An 18497-nucleotide genomic window follows, 5' to 3' on the forward strand; every position below is an offset into this window, starting at 1 on the left:
GTGGCATTTTTGTAAATAAAAGAAACATTATCTACGACGGTTTATTTAATACCCGTAGTAGAATAGCCTACACAAGTATATCTACGACGATTTTTAGTAAAACCGACTTAGATGGAAACCCAAAATTCGTGCCTTCACTCTCCCTTCATGCGCGCCGTTCAGTCTCGCAGCGAAACTCCTTTCAGAAACAGAGCTTCCAAGCATTTGCCCTAACATTATTTCAGAAACGAAGCATTTCCCCCTTCACTCTCCCTTATCACTGCCTTATTTCAGAAACGAAGGAGATGATAATGCTTCCCGTTCAGAAACGAAGCATTATCACCGCGCACACCGCATAGAGCCAGAAAGTGAGAAACCAGACGCTCCCTCACTCTCTCTTTTTCTCGTGTTTTTCCCTTGCTATTTGCTAACCTTACGCTTTCCTTTCGCTCTCCGTGCGACGTCGTTTTGCCACCAAACAACGGCACCGACACTCCTTTCTTCTTCTCTGCATTTTTACGGTAACCATTCTCACCTTCAAATTAGACTTTTCCTATTTTAATTTCTATTTTAATTCCTATTTTTCCAACCAAGGGTTTTTGAGTTTCGACGTTTTAAGTATTTTAATTTTGTGTATGAGGGATTTGTGCATTCTTCGTAAGATTTTTCTTGTCGTTAAGTGCGTGCACATACCTTTCAAGTCTAACATTGTTAGGATTTTAGGCTCTTTGATTGATCTATGATTTTTTCCCGTTATTTTAATTATTTAGGGGTGTTATAATCATGCTTGTGATATTTCTGTATTGTTAAATGGTTAACTAACTAGCTACAGAGGTTGATTTTTGGGTTGTTAATTAATGCTGAGATGACTGATTTTGTTAATTCTTTATCTTCAGATAAGCAGGCCCGAAGATTGGGAGAAACCCCCTGATCCAAAGAAATATTTTGTTCAATTTTATGAGACCAAAGAAATGTGAGTCTCTCTTTCTCTGTCTATACATGCATTTATAGCTTAACACATGGTTTTAAATTGTAGTTGTACTAGGTCAATTGCGGACAATGTGGTTTGCAATCACAACCTAATGCAGTTGTGGCAGCCTAACCAGGATATTGCAGCCACATCATGCAATGCAGTCCGAAATTTAAAATTTTACCTTCACAATATGTGAACAACTTGGTTGTCAAGTAATTCAGTCAATGTTTCTAAGCTCTTCACTAACTGATAATGGCTAGTTTTTCAAGTAATTCATTGAATTTTGACATGTTCTTTTAGTAATAGGTAAAAAGGGTAGGCTGATCACTAATGATGTGAGACCCCTGCACTGTGTGGGGTCAGGTCCACTATATGGGTCTATGTAGGCAACCTCACCTTGTTGCAAGAGGCCAATTCCATGACCTGAACTGTTGAACTCCAGGTCACAAAGCACCAATTTCAACCGTTGCACTCAGGCTCCCCTTGATGAAAAAGAGAAAAATGATTATCATGTGCATTGGCATGTACTGAAGATGTTGATACTAAAATAGTAGAGCATGTCATTCTATTTAATATTCACTCTATTTTTTCTGCCAATTATTGTTAATAAGTTGTTTTTGCAATAAAGTGGCCTTGTATGATATGGTGCATATTTGGCGGATATTATGATTCTGTATTGGTATGTTAGACTTTTATATGTACTGTCGGATAATATTAATTAAGGTGTAGCGTTACTTAAACGAATATATGTGTATGGTCACCTGGCCTGTTATGTCTTTTAGCCTGTTTATCATGTATATACATGTGTATTTGGCCAGACACAGAGACTTCTTAGCTGGTTTGTAGTTCAAGAATTATCAGTCATTACATTAGACATCTTGTTTTCTCTTCTTACTCTTTCTTTGTTGGACGGGAATTCATCTTTTGGTTGGTTGGTTGGTTCTTATTGGGATCTACCTGATTATATCGTGTTATTAATATTTCGCATGAGAATTTTATCTGTTCATAATCCTATTCCTACTGGTAATCAAATGTTATTTCCAACTAAATATTTTTCTTCAGTTGTTTGGCACGTAACTTGGTTGTTTGTTGTTTAAAACTATAATTAAAATTACCTATTGTTTATGACCTTTGAATACTTGGCTGAACTGAAAAATACTACAGAATGTATTAAATTGTAATGTAATGTGTTTCTGGATTGTTCAGTTGCATGAATACCTCATCTTGTTTAAGGGGAATGAAAAGTTGCTGCATACAGTGTAGATTGGTGAGGAATGTGACTTTATTTGTAGACTGTTACATTGATAATATATTGTGCATATTTCCTTGCATTAGCCGTGTTGACATGTTCCACATTACTATTACTTGATAATCTGTCATGTACATTTTTTTTCTTTGACCTGTCTTCATCACAAGATGGTGGTTAGGTATGTACCTTCCCTGGAGTGGTGATTCCAGGATTCAAACTCTTGCAATGCAGGTAAAGTATTCCTGGATTCTAATCCACTTCGACTGTGTCTGTGACAAACCTACCGTGTGGTGATGATTGTTGCATATTCTAATGTCATTTTTTCCTTTGCTAATTTATAGTCATGTAAGTTGAGATTGAGATGATATGCATTTTTGGCAAGTGGCTTGTTAACTTGAACATCTTGTTTGGCAGTGTATATTTACCGATAATACTATTACAATGTTGAAGACATATGATGTGATATATTTCACTGGATTTTAATTGCATCGTCTGAAATGAAAACTATTGGTCTAGTTTTAATTTTTATTTTAATTTTTTAATTTTTTAATTTTTTTTTTCTGGTTAGCAAAACAAAGAGGAGCTAAACTGAGGCCCCCAAGGTCTGGTTTAATTTCTCTATAAATTGATTAGAAGTCTCTCTTCTTTTTTTATTTATTTTTTTAAGGGAAATAATTGCTTCTATTTGTGCACAATCACTCTTTTCTTAGTTGCAATCTTAAATTAAGTCCTTTGCCTTTTTGCTTCTCTTTCTGAATATTATTTGAATAAGGGGCACTGGAGCAGATTGCAATCTTTGCTGCGGAAGAAAGCCACAAGTTCTGTATAACCTTGATGTTATGTTTAGATTTATAGAAAGGAATAGAATTAAGTAGTATAAAATGGAATGATATTCTGTTTTATTGTTTGGGTTGTTTGAAATAAGCGTGGCAAAATGAGATCAACATGCCTTTTGACCGATGGATTAAAGTTTTCATTCTACTTGACCCAACAAAAAAAACGGGTTTTATAAATAAGATTTAAATGAAATAGTAATATTAGCGTTGATTCCTTTGATCTCGTTTTATATTATAGTATATATAGTAGGGTGAGATTAAATGACGCGTATAATTTTTATTAATATTATATTATTCAATAATTTTATATTATGTGAATTTTGTTGATCCTGAATTATAATTTTATATCAATTTATATATTTATGTTAAATTTTGTTAAAATTGAATATTATATATAACATATTTTTAATTGCTAAGCTGGTTGACTCACCAACCAGTCAGGAAAATAACATGTAACTTTTCAGCCGGGTCTTGCTGGTCCTTGTTTTGTAATCAAATTTGATGCGAAGCGTTTCATTCTTTCTTTCTGTCCAATTTGGGAGGTATAAGATTGAACCTTTTTTTTTTCTGATCATGAAAATATTCAAGTAGTGGAATAACACATTCAAACAGTAGAATAATAACTTGGTTCAACTCATGGTTGCTTCATTATGTTCTACCTAACACATTCCATTTCCCATAGCCTTATAGTGTGTTTGGATGGAGAATTTAAATGGAGTAATTCATTTATTTGAAGAATTTCAAATTCTTTGAGGTGAAATACCTTGTTTGGATGAGGAATTTATAAAGAATTTGAAATTCAAGCATTTGTGAAATTCCTTGAAATAGTAGAATTTCAAATTCTCCCAAAAGAGTAAGAATTTGAAATTCCTCATATTTTTTTCTTCTTATTTCACTTATATATTTTATCTTATCTCTTATCTCTTCATGTTTTTAATTATTGAATATTCAAAAATATTTTTAAAATTATTAAATATTATCTAATATTAATTTTTAAAATTATTAAATATTTAAAAATTAGCAAATATTTGTTTTTATAAAATTTAATTTAAAAATCTTAACATATAAATATATTTTTAAAATCAATTTTATCATGATAAAATCAAATTATCATATCCAACCTAACAATTTAAAATTTGAAAAATTTGAATTGACTTATCCAAACAAAATATTTTAAAAATGATAGAAATTAAAATCAAAGTAATTCAAATACCAAGAATTTAAAATTTCTTGAATTTGTAAAATTCCTCATCCAAACACACCATTAGGAAAATTGATTAGGTAAATTGGTGCAGTAGCCAGTAGGTGAATATATTTACGTAGCATGTTTTTCATATTAAATGCTTTGCGTTAAGCAGTTCTATAGTTGAAGGTTGAAACTTGAACCTGAGAGGGAGGAAATAATCAACCCCGTATTTGAAAGTTAATTATACCATATATATGTATCAACAACCTTGTCCTCATTTACTTACCTATAACGTTGTAATTTCCTGCTGGGCTAGCTGGGTTGTACAAATGACAGTTTTTCCTTTTATGCAAAGAATAATTGATCTTTTGTCCTGGTTTGTTTTTCTTACATTTTTATTTATTTGTTTATTTTCCATTTGGGTTGCTTCACCTGTGGACACAGTAATTCTATCATGTTTCCTCAAACTAAAAAACACATTGGGACTCAAAATGTGTTTGATACAGAGACAATCATGTTCCAAAGCTTTCCATAACTAGATGATCTGTGACATTGCTGGAAGATAAGGTAGCGTTTCCTTTCAGTGATGAGTGCATAAATACTCTGATAGTGATGGTTGCAGAGTGTTGTAGGAAGAAAGGATGGTGCAGATTGTGCATTACCCATGTTATCTTTGAGTCCGATGGTTTTTGGAGATAAGTGTGGTGGAAAAAAAATGTTTATTCTGCCACATCAAGCAGAATTTTTGTTTCACCTTATTTTCTCCCACCTCTTTTTTTTACTTTACATTCCCTCCTGCTTATGGAGTGATTGGTTCCGTTTTGGATCGCATAAATGTTTAGGAATATTGATCAATGAGTGCAAGATTGAAATAGTGTAAAAGTCATTGAAGTTGAATTGATGCGTAAAATTCATGAATCTGGACATAAATTTATTATTACTTTAGTGTGAAAGAGTAAATTTAAATATTTATTTTGATTTAAAAACATTAGATTGCATATTTTTATCTCATGTTGAAGTGGATGAAATTTGTTCCTTTCAGTGCTAGAAAGACTATTGGTGGATCACCTGAAGGCATTGCTCTATTTCTACAGTTGTCACGTATTAGTGAGACTACTATTAAGGTGACCCAAAGGTATGTCTAAATTATACATGTCTTTATCATCTAATTGTTAATGTTTGTTATATGCTCTGTCCTAAAATGATTCATAATCAAAAAAATTTCTTTATTGATTGAGTGAACGAAAACAAAGAATTCCTATAAAATAATTGTGGCCATGAGTAAACCCCTTTTCTATAGTGTTGAGCAAGGTGTATTTTAGGGATTGATCTTGGCATATTAAATAAATGTTAGATGTTGCATATTAACTATATCATACATTTGTGATGTAGAATGGATCGTAGTTGGATGAATTCTAAAAGAATCACCGATGAGTATCAAAATGGGGTTGAACAATTTTTGGAATTTGCTCAACGAAATCAAACAGATTTGAATGGGAAGTTTTATTGTCCTTGTGTTAACTGTTTAAATGGGAGGCGACGTACAATTGATGAAATACGGGACCATCTTATCTGTGATGGGTTTTTAACGAGTTATACAACATGGATATGGCATGGTGAACATAAAGAGATACAAACAGTGTCTCAAACTCAGCACGATGATGAAGTAATGGATGACCAAATAGAGGACATGATTCGTGATGTGGGACAAGAGTCTTTTCAGCAAGCACATTCACATGTGTATGATGATTTAAAAAGTGACTCAGAGACACCTTTGTTTCCTGACTGTATAACCTTCACGCGATTATCAGCGGTGTTAAGATTGATGAATTTAAAGGCAAGAAATGGTTGGAGTGATAAAAGTTTCACAAAGTTGCTTCAGTTGTTGAAGCAAATGCTTCCAAAAGACAACACTTTGCCGGACCGTCACTATGAGGCAAAAAAGGTTTTGTGACCCATGGGTTTACAATACAAGAAAATACATGCATGTCCTAATGATTGTATATTGTACAGGAAAGAGTTTGAAGCAGTGCACAAGTGTCCCCGCTGTGGGGTATCACGATATAAAGTAAAGGATGGTGGTGGTAATAATGATGAAGATATAGCAAATAAGGGGCTTCCAGCAAAGGTGTTATGGTATCTTCCAATCATTCCAAGGTTCAAGCGATTATTTGCTAATGCAAATGATGCAGTGAACCTTACATGGCATGCAAACAAGAGAAATTGTGATGGCTTGCTTCGCCATCCAGCTGATTCTCCACAATGGAAAAAAATTGATGCTTTGTTTCCAGATTTTGGTAGTGAGGCAAGAAACCTAAGGCTTGGTCTTGCGACAGATGGAATGAATCCTTTTGGTAACTTAAGTACCAACCACAGTTCATGGCCTATTCTCCTTTCACTTTACAATTTACCTCCTTCGTTGTGCATGAAGTGAAAATATGTGATATTATGTATGATGATTGCCGGCCCAAAACAGCCGGGAAATGACATAGATGCTTATCTAAGTCCATTGATTGAGGACTTGAAAATGTTGTGGGAAGAAGGGGTTGACGTGTTTGATGGGTATCGACAACAAACTTTCAAGTTGCGTGCAATGATATTTTGTACTATTAATGATTTTCCAGAATATGGGAACTTGAGCAGGTATAGTGTTAAAGGACATCACGCATGTTCTATATGTGAACAACAAACAAGCTACCTCCAACTGAAGAATGGAAAGAAAACTGTTTACACTAGGCATCGAAAATTTCTCAAACCTTATCACCCATATCGGAGATTGAAAAAAGCTTTCAATGGGTGTCAAGAACATGAAATTGCACCGACACCCTTAATTGGTGAACAAGTTTATGATTTGGTGAAGGACATAAATGTTATCTTTGGAAAAACTCAAAAGAAGTCAACTGAGAAAAACTTGTGGAAGAAGAGATCAATATTTTTTAATCTTCCTTATTGGTGTCATCTAGATGTTAGACATTGTATAGATGTTATGCATGTCGAGAAAAATGTATGTGATAGTGTAATAGGCACACTTTTAAACATTAAAGGCAAGACAAAGGATGGATTCAATGCTCGTCAAGATTTATTAGAGATGGGTATACGTTCACAATTACATCCAAGGTCAGAAGGTAAAAGAACATATTTGCCTCCAGCATGTCATACTTTGTCAAAAAAAGAGAAAATGAGCTTTTGTCGGTGTCTAAGAGGTGTGAAAGTTCCACAAGGATACTCTTCAAATGTTAAGAGCCTTGTATCATTGAATGATCTCAAATTGGTTGGCTTAAAATCTCATGATTGTCACGTCTTGATGCAACAACTCCTACCTGTGGCTATACGTGACATTTTGCCAAATAATGTTAGAAGTGTGTTAACTCATTTGTGCTTCTTTTTCAATGCTATATGTGCTAAAGTCATTGATCCTAATAAATTGGATGAGATGGAAAATGAGGCTATTACTATCTTATGCCAATTGGAGATGTATTTTCCTCCAGCCTTTTTTGACATCATGATTCATTTGATAGTTCATCTAGTTAGAGAGATCAAACTGTGTGGCCCTGTTTATTTACGATGGATGTACCCAATTGAGCGTTACATGAAGATTTTAAAAGGGTATAGTAAGAATCCATACCGTCCAGAAGCATCAATTGTTGAAAGGTATATTGCAGAAGAAGCTATTGAATTTTGTTCAGAGTACATGTCTAAAGCAAAACCTGTAGGGCTTCCAAAGTCTCGGCATGAGGATAGATGTGAAGGCCAGGGTACAAAAGGCTTAAAAGTTAAATTCATTGTTCGAAAGGAATTACTTCAAGCACATTTGTATATATTAAACAACACTGATGAGGTCCTCCCTTACATATCTGAACACCAAACTGTTTTGAAAAAAAATAACCCCAGAATGAATGAAAAATCATTGGTCAACGAGCATAACAAGACATTCTTAAAATGGTTTAAAGAAAAAGTCTTCAGTGATGATAGTGCTTCTGAAACTTTAAAATGTCTTGCAAATGAGCCTAAGTATAATGTTTATACTTATACTGGATATGATATCAATAATTTTTCCTTTTACACAAAGTCACAAGATGACAACAGTACCATGCAAAATAGTGGGGTCACTCTTCAAGCTCAATCTATGCATTTTTCTAGTAGGAATGATAAAAATCCTGTTGTGGCATCCACAAGTTATTATGGAGTCATTGAAGAAATTTGGGAGATCAATTATACTAAATTTAAAGTTCCTATTTTTAAGTGCAAGTGGGTTGATATTAACACAGGTGTGCGAACAGATGAAATTGGATTTACGATGGTAAACTTTAGCAAGGTGGGTCATAAAGAAGAACCTTTTATCATGGCAAACCAAGCTACACAGGTATTTTATGTCAAAGATCCCATTGATGAAAGGTGGTCCATTGTTCTCCAAGGTAGAAGTGTGCACAATGTTGATGATTCAACAATTGAGTTTTGGGAGAGCCTTTCATTCTCAACACGTATGGCTACTAACAATGAAGAAATTGAGCAAGATGACGTTCATGCCATTCGTAATGATCATGATGAAGGCATATGGGAAAACATTACTATCTAATTGTCACACATAAGTTATGTTTATCTTGTAGATTTTAATATTCTATTCATAATTTTTTTCATGTTTTAATTTAATTTTTATTACTTTTTTTTAATTGACCTTGCTTCTTTTTTTTGTCAAAACAGACACATGGATACTCCTGAAGACTCCTCTGATCCTACACTCCCTACTTTAGAGGCTATACCTAGGAAAAAAAAAGCGCCAACACAGTTGAAAAGTGTAGCCCTTAAACGCATGAAGGGTCAAAAAATAGATATTGATGTGGATCCTAATACTGGGACAGCTTCAGGGCCAAACAATGTTCAGTTTGCAAGTTATTTGGGAACCCTTGCTCGAGACAAGATTAACATTTTAGTTCCCCATTGGAAAGAAGTCCCACGAGCTACTAAGGATTTGATTTGGCAGGATATTTTGGTATTTTCATTACCTTTACATGATTTGACAATATATCATTATTTGACAACTTTGTTTGATAGTTTAAATTTATTATTATTAATTGTTCAATTTAATTTTTTTGTAGGAAGTCTATCAGATTGAGGATAATGTTATATTGAGGAAAAATATCCTTCAACATGTTGCTATAAGATTTAGGCAATATAAGTCTTTTCTTACCAGGGTCTGGATAAATGGGAAACAAAAAGGTAATAGTCCTTGTGATAAGTATAACATCGATCCTAAAGACTGGGAAAAAATTCAAAGAAATTAGAAATGACCCAAAATGGCAGGTAAACTATGTTTATTATTTTTTAAAATTTATAATATAGTTTATTTATTTTTCTAATTGTTTTTTTGATGTTATTTAATTATTGCAGGTTATAAGGGAAAAAGCACGGGCTATCCAGCAACATAATGATGCCCCCACCTATTGTCTCGTGGGGGTTATGATCTCTTAGTGACAAATTATTCTAAAAATGAAGTTAAGAGACTAAAGGAAGAAGCAATACAGTCTGGTGCTAGTCAGGATGTAGTTATTGAACCTCCTCCTCCTCCTCCACGTCATAAGATATGGGTGATGGCTCGCACAAAAAGTTCAGGTGAAATGACTTCTGAGTCAGCTAGCCAAATTGCTGAAAAAATTGTAAGTATTTTTATAAAAATAAAACTATTTACCAATTTACTCAAAATTTTTATTCTATGATATATTGTAAACTAAATTTGTTTATTGTAGAATGAGTTGGATCAGCAAGCATCACAGGGTTCCTTTGTTCCTGACAGGCGTCAAGATATATTGAATACTGCCCTTGGACGACCAGAGCATCCTGGTCGTGTTCGTGTAGCTCGTGTTGGTACTACTATTGGTCAGTACTTTGGACGATGCCAGTCACAAGGATTAGCAATATCTAGATTAACCTCCATGGATTTGGAACTCCTCACACAACAAGTTGTTGCACAGCTCAAGAAAAATGATATCAATAATACACAGACATAGGATGTTCCTCCAGTTCAAGTAGATCTTGTCCCTGGTAGTAGTAAAGGTAGTTGTCCAACTCCTTCAAGTGCTACTGCTGCGGCTGGTAATGCATTGGGGGATGAGCCTCATGTTGATATCTCTCGTCTGTGTGAGTTATGCATCGATGATATACCACCTCATGTAGTGGCCATTGGTAGAGTTTATGAGGGTAGTTCAACCATACACCATGTACCTCTATCAGTTGATTTGGTCAAGGTGGTTGTTGAGTTTGTCCGAGATTTTGATGCTCATGTTCCTGTGCCTACTTCAGAGGTTCAACTGGTTGGACATGCCCTATAGACTTTAATTTCATGGCCGAGACGTCTTGTGAGACATATTTCATCATCTAAGCAAACACATGATATTCCAACAGTTCATAGGTCCAAACCCAGTAATGATCCTATATGTGATTTGCGTGAGGCATCATTGACCTTAACTTATGGAAACCCATTTAAGGTGACATTGTCTTATTTATATAAAGACTATTTAACATTTTTTGTTTTAGGTTGGTTACATATCCAACTTGACCATTTCAGGTGATATGTCCTGGAAGTCTATTTGGTGTTGGTGCTGATGATTTTGTGTTCTATATTACATTCGATGATATACGTGAATTAATAGAACGTCAAATGCTTAACATCTCAATCATACAATTTCGGATGTTGTAAGTACACAATTCTTATTAGTATCAATATTTATTTAATTAATTATGATTCATTCATAATTATTTTTTATATAAATTTCAGTTATCTAAATCAAAAAATTGAAGAGCATGGCTATGATGACTTGTATGGATTTTTAGAGCCCTAGTCCACACAAAAATCAGGGAATAAGAATGAGGAAAATATAAGTTATATCAGTGATAGGATAAAGAATTTCCAGAAACAAATTTACTTAGCTCCTTACATTGATCAGTAAGTACATGTTTCTTATTGCATTTAATTTATGTAAATTATATATGTATTGTTTAACTAATTTTGGCTTAATGTAGAAATCATTGGCAGTTGTTGGTTCTTTGTCCTATAAGTAATGTTGTTGTATGGTTTTGTTCTTTGCATCGTAAGCCCACTATTCATGTCTAAAATTTAGTCAAAAGGTAAACTTTAATTTTTACACATGTTTTAATTTTATGCTCTTTATTATAAAATTTTAATAATCTAACTTACATTCATTTTATTTTCTTTAGTGTTATGGCTGTGTATAATGTCATGAATGGTAGATCTACTGCATTATCAAAGAACTTAGAATGGATTTACCCCATGGTAAGTGGTTTGTAATTAAAGTCGATGTTCCTAACAAGTGTCTTTTATTGTCTTAATTAAAAAAATTACTTATACTACTCAATTTGGTTTTCATTTTAGAGTTATAAACAACAAGGACATTACGAATGTGGATACTATGTCATGAATTGGATGTCAGAAATAATTGAAGGGGGTATAACAAATGGTTGGAGTGAGGTATATTTAAAAATATTGTTAATTTCTTTTAATTCTTATTATGATGTAACTAATATATGATATATATATATATATATATGTTGCAGCTTTTTGAAGATGCTACAACATTGGAGGAAACCAAATTGGAAGACATTCGGATTCATTGGGGAAATTTCTTTTTATAAAAATTTAGAAATAGATCATGTTGAAAGGTTTAGTATTACATGTAAAATTTAGAAATAGGTGAATGTGGCTTTAGCATTAGGCGGCTAAGTACATGTCTAATGTAGTATGACCTAATTTTTTTGAGCTTCTCTTCTCTTTGTAAGAAAATACTCTTCTTTTTGGATCTCAGATAGGTCTGTCTTGATTTTTGAGTATATGGCTTCTTTAGTATTATTTATTATATAATGATATTGATGTAATTGAGTCATTCTTATAATGATAAGGATCTCATATTGGCCTCTTTTGGTTTATGTTGGATTTTGATGTGGCTTCTCTCACATTGGATAATTGGATTAGTTTTATTGAATCAGTTTTTACATATTTATAATTTAGTCAGTTTTATTTTAAAAATTAACCTGATTAAAAAAAATATAATCTACAACGGTTCTACAACAAAACTGACTTAGATGTGTGTTAATCTAAGTCGGTTTTTGACAAAAACCGACTTAGATTTACACATACATCTAAGTCGGTTTTTATCAAAAACTGACTTAGATCAACACATACATCTAAGATTGTTTTATCAAAACTGACTTAGATCAACACATACATCTACGACTGTTTTATGAAAACTGACTTAGATCAACACATACATCTACGACTATTTTATAAAAACTGACTTAGATGAACACATACATCTAAGTCAGTTTTTACATAACCAACTTAAATATGTTTATTCATCTACGTCACCTTCATCTAAGTCAGTTTTAGAACCGATGTAGATATGACAAAATAACTGACTTAGAATACAATCTTTCTAGTAGTGCCAAACACATTTGTACATATTGAACAACACTGATGAAGTAATTCCTTTCATATCTGAACACATAGATGAAATCAAGATAGCACACCCCCGGATGAATGAGAAATGGGTATTGAATGAACATAACAAGAGTTTCTTAGCTTGGTTCAAGAAAAAGGTTTATGGTGAGGTTAATGTTTCTGATACACTTTTGAGACTCGCGCGTGGGCCTAACAACGATGTCATTACATTTGGTGGGTATGACATTAACAAATATTGTTTCTATACAAAGACAGAAGATGACAAAAGTAGAGTACAAAATAGTGGGGTTACAATTCAGGCTGAGGCTGTGCACTTTGCTAGTTCAAAAGATAAAAATCCCATTACAGCATCCATGAGTTATTTCGGAGTCATAGAAGACATATGGGAAATTGATTATGTCACGTTTAGAGTGTCTGTGTTCAAGTGTAAATGTGATGATGGCAATACGGGTGTGCGGACAAATGATTTAGGATTTACTTTGGTTGATTTGAATAAGGTCGGTTATAAGGATGAACCTTTTATTATGGCATATCAAGCAAGACAAATTTTTTATGTCAAGGATCCATGTAATGAGAAATGGTCAGTGGTCCTCGAAGGAAGAACCATGCATGGAACTCACGAAGATGAGTCTCTAGATATGCATGAGACACCGTCTTTCTCTACCAGATCATTTGGTCCTATTGCGGACAATGAAGTGGACGAAATACATGCTATTCGAAGTGATCATGATGAAGGAATATGGGAAAACATTCTAACCTAATAGGTTTCTGTTTGTGTATTATTTTTTTTTTATTAGTTATTTTGTTGCTATATTGTTATTATCTTTTTTACTTTATTTGTTTATTCAGTTAATTCATTGTTTTAATAATGAAAGTTTAATTTTTTCAGGATTATGGAGGATTCTGGGTCTGGCAGTGGAAGGAGGGAAGGTAGATCTGTCACCCGATTGTCTGGGTTGACAGTTGGACGCATTGCCAAGGAGAGGACACCGGTTGAGGTGGATCCTCATTCTGGCAAGGCATCAAGCCCAAATGTTGCCAACTTTAAGAGCTATTTGGGAGTCCTAGCTCGACGACATGTTTCTATTATCATTCCATCATGGGATGACGTTCAGGAGGTTGACAAGAACCTCATGTGGCAGGATATTCAGGTATATACTTTCACTCCCTTCAATATTATATAACTTAAATACATTATTTATTATTTGTTGTTATTTTCATAGCAAAATTTTGACATTCCCAACACTGAGGTCATGAGGAGGAAGATGTTATCTGCCCTTGCCACCAGGTGGAGAGACTTCAAGACTTTCTTGACACGGGAGTATGTATTTGGAGAGCGACAAAATGAGACTCCCTGTCTAAAGTACCAGATCACTGATGAGGAGTGGATGCAATTTCGTGCCACTCGATTGGACCCTTCATGGCAGGTTAGTTATTGATAACTCTTACATTGACACGGGAGTATGTATTTGGAGAGCGACAAAATGAGACTCTCTGTCTAAAGTACCAGATCACTGATGAGGAGTGGATGCAATTTCGTGCCACTCGATTGGACCCTTCATGGCAGGTTAGTTATTGATAACTCTTACATTGACACAAATACTTAAGGTATATTTTAATTAATCTCATTTTATTTTTTGTATTATTGCATGCTAAAAGAATAGCTGCCCAAGAACAACAGGCTAAGAATAATGCACCCCATCTATTGTCAAGAGGGGGATATGAAAGAAAAAAAAAAGGAAATGAAGAAGGCTAGGGCAGAGGCAGCAGGGGTTGAGTCTACTGACCGTGTGGAGTCACCTCCCCGCCATGAGATGTGGATAGCAGCCCGGACAAAATCAGATGGGCAAATGACTTCTGAGTCTGCAAGGGTCGTTGCTAATAAAATAGTAAGTAAAAATATACAAACTAAGACTCTTCATTTCAACTCATTTAATTCATAAGTGTAGTTTAGGGTATACTTATTGTTAATATGTTGCAGGAGGGTTTAGTTGAGCAGAGCACCCAGGGCTCATTTGTTTCCCATGGTCAGGATGATATCCTCACAACGGCCATAGGAAGGCCAGAGCACGAAGGCCGTGTGCGTGGTGTTGGTGGTTCTTGGAGCCACCGAGATTTCTTTAGTGCCCGATCATCGAGGAGCACTGTTGACTCTTGTAGTGAAGAGGTTATGCAGAGAATGGAGCAGAGATTGGAGATGCAGTTTGAAGAGAAATTGAAGAATATTCAAAAAGAGTTTGAACAGAAGTTTGAACTTTTGGCTCGTTCTCAGCAACAGACTGCAGTTGCTCATGATGGTGTTCGAGTCAGCACTAAAGGGAGTTGTGCTGCTCCAGATCCCTCACCGGATCAGACTCACACTGATGTACCAAACCAGTGTGAGTTATATGTTGAGGATGACCCCCCACGGTTAGTGGCTATTGGCCGAGTATTTGAGGGTGGCTCAACCATCCATGGTGTCCCTCTACAGCCAGACTGGACACGGGTTGTGGTTGACAAAGTTCAAGATGTTGCTGCTCCAGTGCCTTTGCCCAATACGGAGGTTCAACTAGTGGGGCAGGCAACCGGCACATTCTTAGCTTGGCCAAAACGTTTGGTCATGCAACTTTCAGCACGGGCAAAGGTAATTATATTATTGCTCTTTTATATTCTTATAATTCTATTATTGTTTAACTAATTGTGATTATTTCTTTAGGATTTTATCAATCGTGGTAAGGAGGTCATGAGAGAACCTCATGTTGATGATGCTAATATCGTAGCAGCTGAGGATGATCCCATATCTAAGCTTCTAATCATATTACCACGATTAAAGAAGAAGCCAATTCAATTGCAGTGGGACATTAGAGTTTTTGGAGTTGATAGCGCTGATGTTCCACTATACATATCTATGCCTGATGCATTAGAGATTGTTGGGGGAAACTCCATGTTAAATATTTCTATCATATATACAGCTATGGGCCATGTAAGTCATATTTTCTTTTATGAGTCTAAATTTACAATAATTACATTTAACTTATAATAATTATTTGTGTTAGGTACATGGACAAATTGAGTGTGGAGCATGCACAAGCAGAAGTATATGGATTTATTGAGCCTCAATCCATCCAAAAATCAGGAAACACTCAGGTCCAGATCTAGCAATATATGCAAACATGGATGAGTGACTCAAGAAGAGATATATACATGGCTTCATACATTGACGGGTTAGTTTTTTAATTGGTTTTTTAATCATGGTAATTTTATAACTAATTTGTTTGTCATACAATGTAGGTCCCATTGGCAGTTAATGGTAATCATTCCTAAGGAATACACCGTGGTGTGGTTTTGTTCACTACATCGAAAACCAAGCCACGAAATTAAATGCCAATTACAAGGGTAACTAAATTTTTTCATTATGTTTTAAAACTGTAATTATATATATTGGCTAACATTTGTTTTTATTTCAATTAATTAGAATCGTGTCTGGAGATAATATTTTAAGTGGAAGAGCCAGATCATCAAAGTCATTGCATTTCATATACCCTAAGGTTAGCAAATTAATTCATATAGTCAATAATATTTAAATTTATTGACTTTGGAAATAATAGTTATTTGTTTCTCATTTTAGTGTAATAGGCAACAAGACTCGTTTGAATGTGGCTATTACATCATGTATTGGATGAGAGCCATAGTTTCTGCGGGTATTATTGATTCTTGGGCGCAGGTAATTCATATCAAAATTTATTTAAGTATATTTACCTTTAGGATAATTAACATTGCATATTAATGACACTTAAATTAATGTTTCAGGTCTTTCAAGATCCATCTCCATTGCCCGAAGATGAGATGCTCAAGATAAGAGAACAATGGGCAACTTTTTTTCTTCAAAGTATATAATAGTTAGATTTCTAAGTTTAGTTAGTTAGATATTATGTTTATAGTTTGATAGTTAGTTAGTTTAGTTAGTTAGATAGCATTGACAAACATATGTTTTATAGCTTTTTTAGGATAATAGGATTTACATTGTCATAATTTATGCTTTTTAAGATTTATATATTATTTTCTTTTTGTCATTCAATTTTGAAATATAATTTGAATTTCTATTCTGGACTGCCTGATTTAGATTTGGTATTCTGGACTATATATATGCAGGTGTTGGGTATATAAAAAATTTATAAACTTTTTAAAAAAAACCCCATAATTTACGTCGGACATGGCTTTGTCCGACGTAAAATTATGGCATATTTTTTGTCCCTTTTTACGTCGGGCTGGGATAATATCCGACGTAAATTTACGTCGCGTTTCAGAGGCGACATAAATTTACGTCTCCCGTATTAACGTTAGAACCTTTTCCGACGTAAAAGGCTCAAAATACCCGACGTAAAAGACCCTTTGTGTACTAGTGCTTTTTCCCCCGTACTTGGATAAACAGCAGTTAAACTAAAACAGGGATCTTTTGGTCTCCTCCTCTAAGTGCCCCTTGGTCTTCAGAGAGAAGAAGAGGAAAAGAAGAGAGAACAGAAGATAATAGGAAGAGAGAATGAAAGATGTGTGAAAATGACAGGTGAGGGGCGCTATTTATAGGATTTCAGGCTCACCTACCGGAACGGCCCGTTCCAAAACCAGAACGGCCCGTTCTGCTTCTCTAATTTTGGGCATTTTTCTCCTTCCGGAATGGCCCGTTTCACTTTTGAAACGGTCTGTTCCGGACAATCAATTGGGCCTCTGGCCCAGCGATTTTGGGTTGTTATAGTTATCCTATGTTATTTTATACATGCCAAGAAAAGCTAATAAACAAATGAAAAAGATTAACAATTATACAAAATTAACCTTATGATTAATATCTCTTTTGCTAGAAACGATACAATATCATAATCATTTTCTAAAAATTATTATTAGGGGCATAAATGGAAAAGAGATAATTAATACTATATTGAAAATTTATTATAACACTTATTTTGAGACGTTTTGTTTCCTAACGTGACACTTATTATGAGATGGGAGTAGTTTACTACTAGAAAATTGCAAAAAAGCGACCGAAATTAGCGACCAAAATTTATCAGTAGCTATTTAGCGACCAATTTAACGACCAAAATAAGTCATCGCTAAAAAATCAGTCGCTAAATAAGAAATTTTGATTTTTTTAGCGACGAAATTAAATTTGGTCGCTAAATCAGAAATTTTGATTTTTTTAGCGACGGAATTAAATTCAGTCGCTAAATATTAGTTAAAATTAGTGGCGAAATTCTATTTTGCCGCTAAATATTAGTTAAAATTAGCGATGAAATTAAATTCAGTCGCTAAATATTAGTTAAAATTAGCGACAGAATTGAATTCGGTCGCTAAACTAGAAATTTTGATTATTTTAGCGACGAAACTGAATTCGATCGCTAAATATTAGTTAAAATTAGCGACGGAATTGAATTCGATCACTAAATATTAGTTAAATTTAGCTACCGAATTCGCTAAATCAGAAATTTTGATTTTTTAGCGATGAAATTAAATTCGGCCGCTAAGTATTAGTTAAAATTAGCGACAGAATTGAATTCAGTCGCTAAATCATAAATTTTGATTTTTTTAGCGACGAAATTAAATTCGATCATTAAATATTAGTTACAATTAGCAATGAAATTTTATTCGGTCGCTAAATATTAGTTTAAATTAACAACGGAATTCTATTCGGTCACTAAATATTAGTTAAAATTAGCGACGAAATTATATTCAGTCGCTAAATAAAACTTAAAAAAATTTATAAATTGCTTAAAAGTGTTGATAATATTGCTGTTGAGTATCAATCTCATTGTCTTTTTTTGTAAGAGCAAGAC

General features: G+C 34.0%; 2 long non-coding RNA genes and 1 pseudogene across 2 annotated transcripts; all 3 read left to right on the top strand.

Annotated features, from left to right (window-relative positions):
* The first annotated feature begins 4874 nt into the window (after nucleotides 1-4874).
* LOC145953910 (uncharacterized) lies at nucleotides 4875-9121 on the top strand (annotated as a pseudogene).
* Nucleotides 9122-11249: 2128 nt separating this feature from the next.
* LOC114915411 (uncharacterized) lies at nucleotides 11250-12622 on the top strand. The gene is made up of 4 exons (XR_014431134.1): nucleotides 11250-11345; nucleotides 11436-11511; nucleotides 11611-11706; nucleotides 11793-12622. It is a non-coding gene; the product is annotated as an uncharacterized LOC114915411 (long non-coding RNA).
* A 3007-nt stretch (nucleotides 12623-15629) lies between these two features.
* LOC145953911 (uncharacterized) lies at nucleotides 15630-16724 on the top strand. Its single transcript, XR_014431135.1, has 3 exons — nucleotides 15630-16220; nucleotides 16301-16396; nucleotides 16483-16724. It is a non-coding gene; the product is annotated as an uncharacterized LOC145953911 (long non-coding RNA).
* Nucleotides 16725-18497: the final 1773 nt, after the last annotated feature.

Source organism: Cajanus cajan, chromosome 1 (assembly GCF_000230855.2).
Source record: "Cajanus cajan strain Asha chromosome 1, NIPB_CcT2T_4, whole genome shotgun sequence".
NCBI lineage: Eukaryota > Viridiplantae > Streptophyta > Magnoliopsida > Fabales > Fabaceae > Cajanus > Cajanus cajan.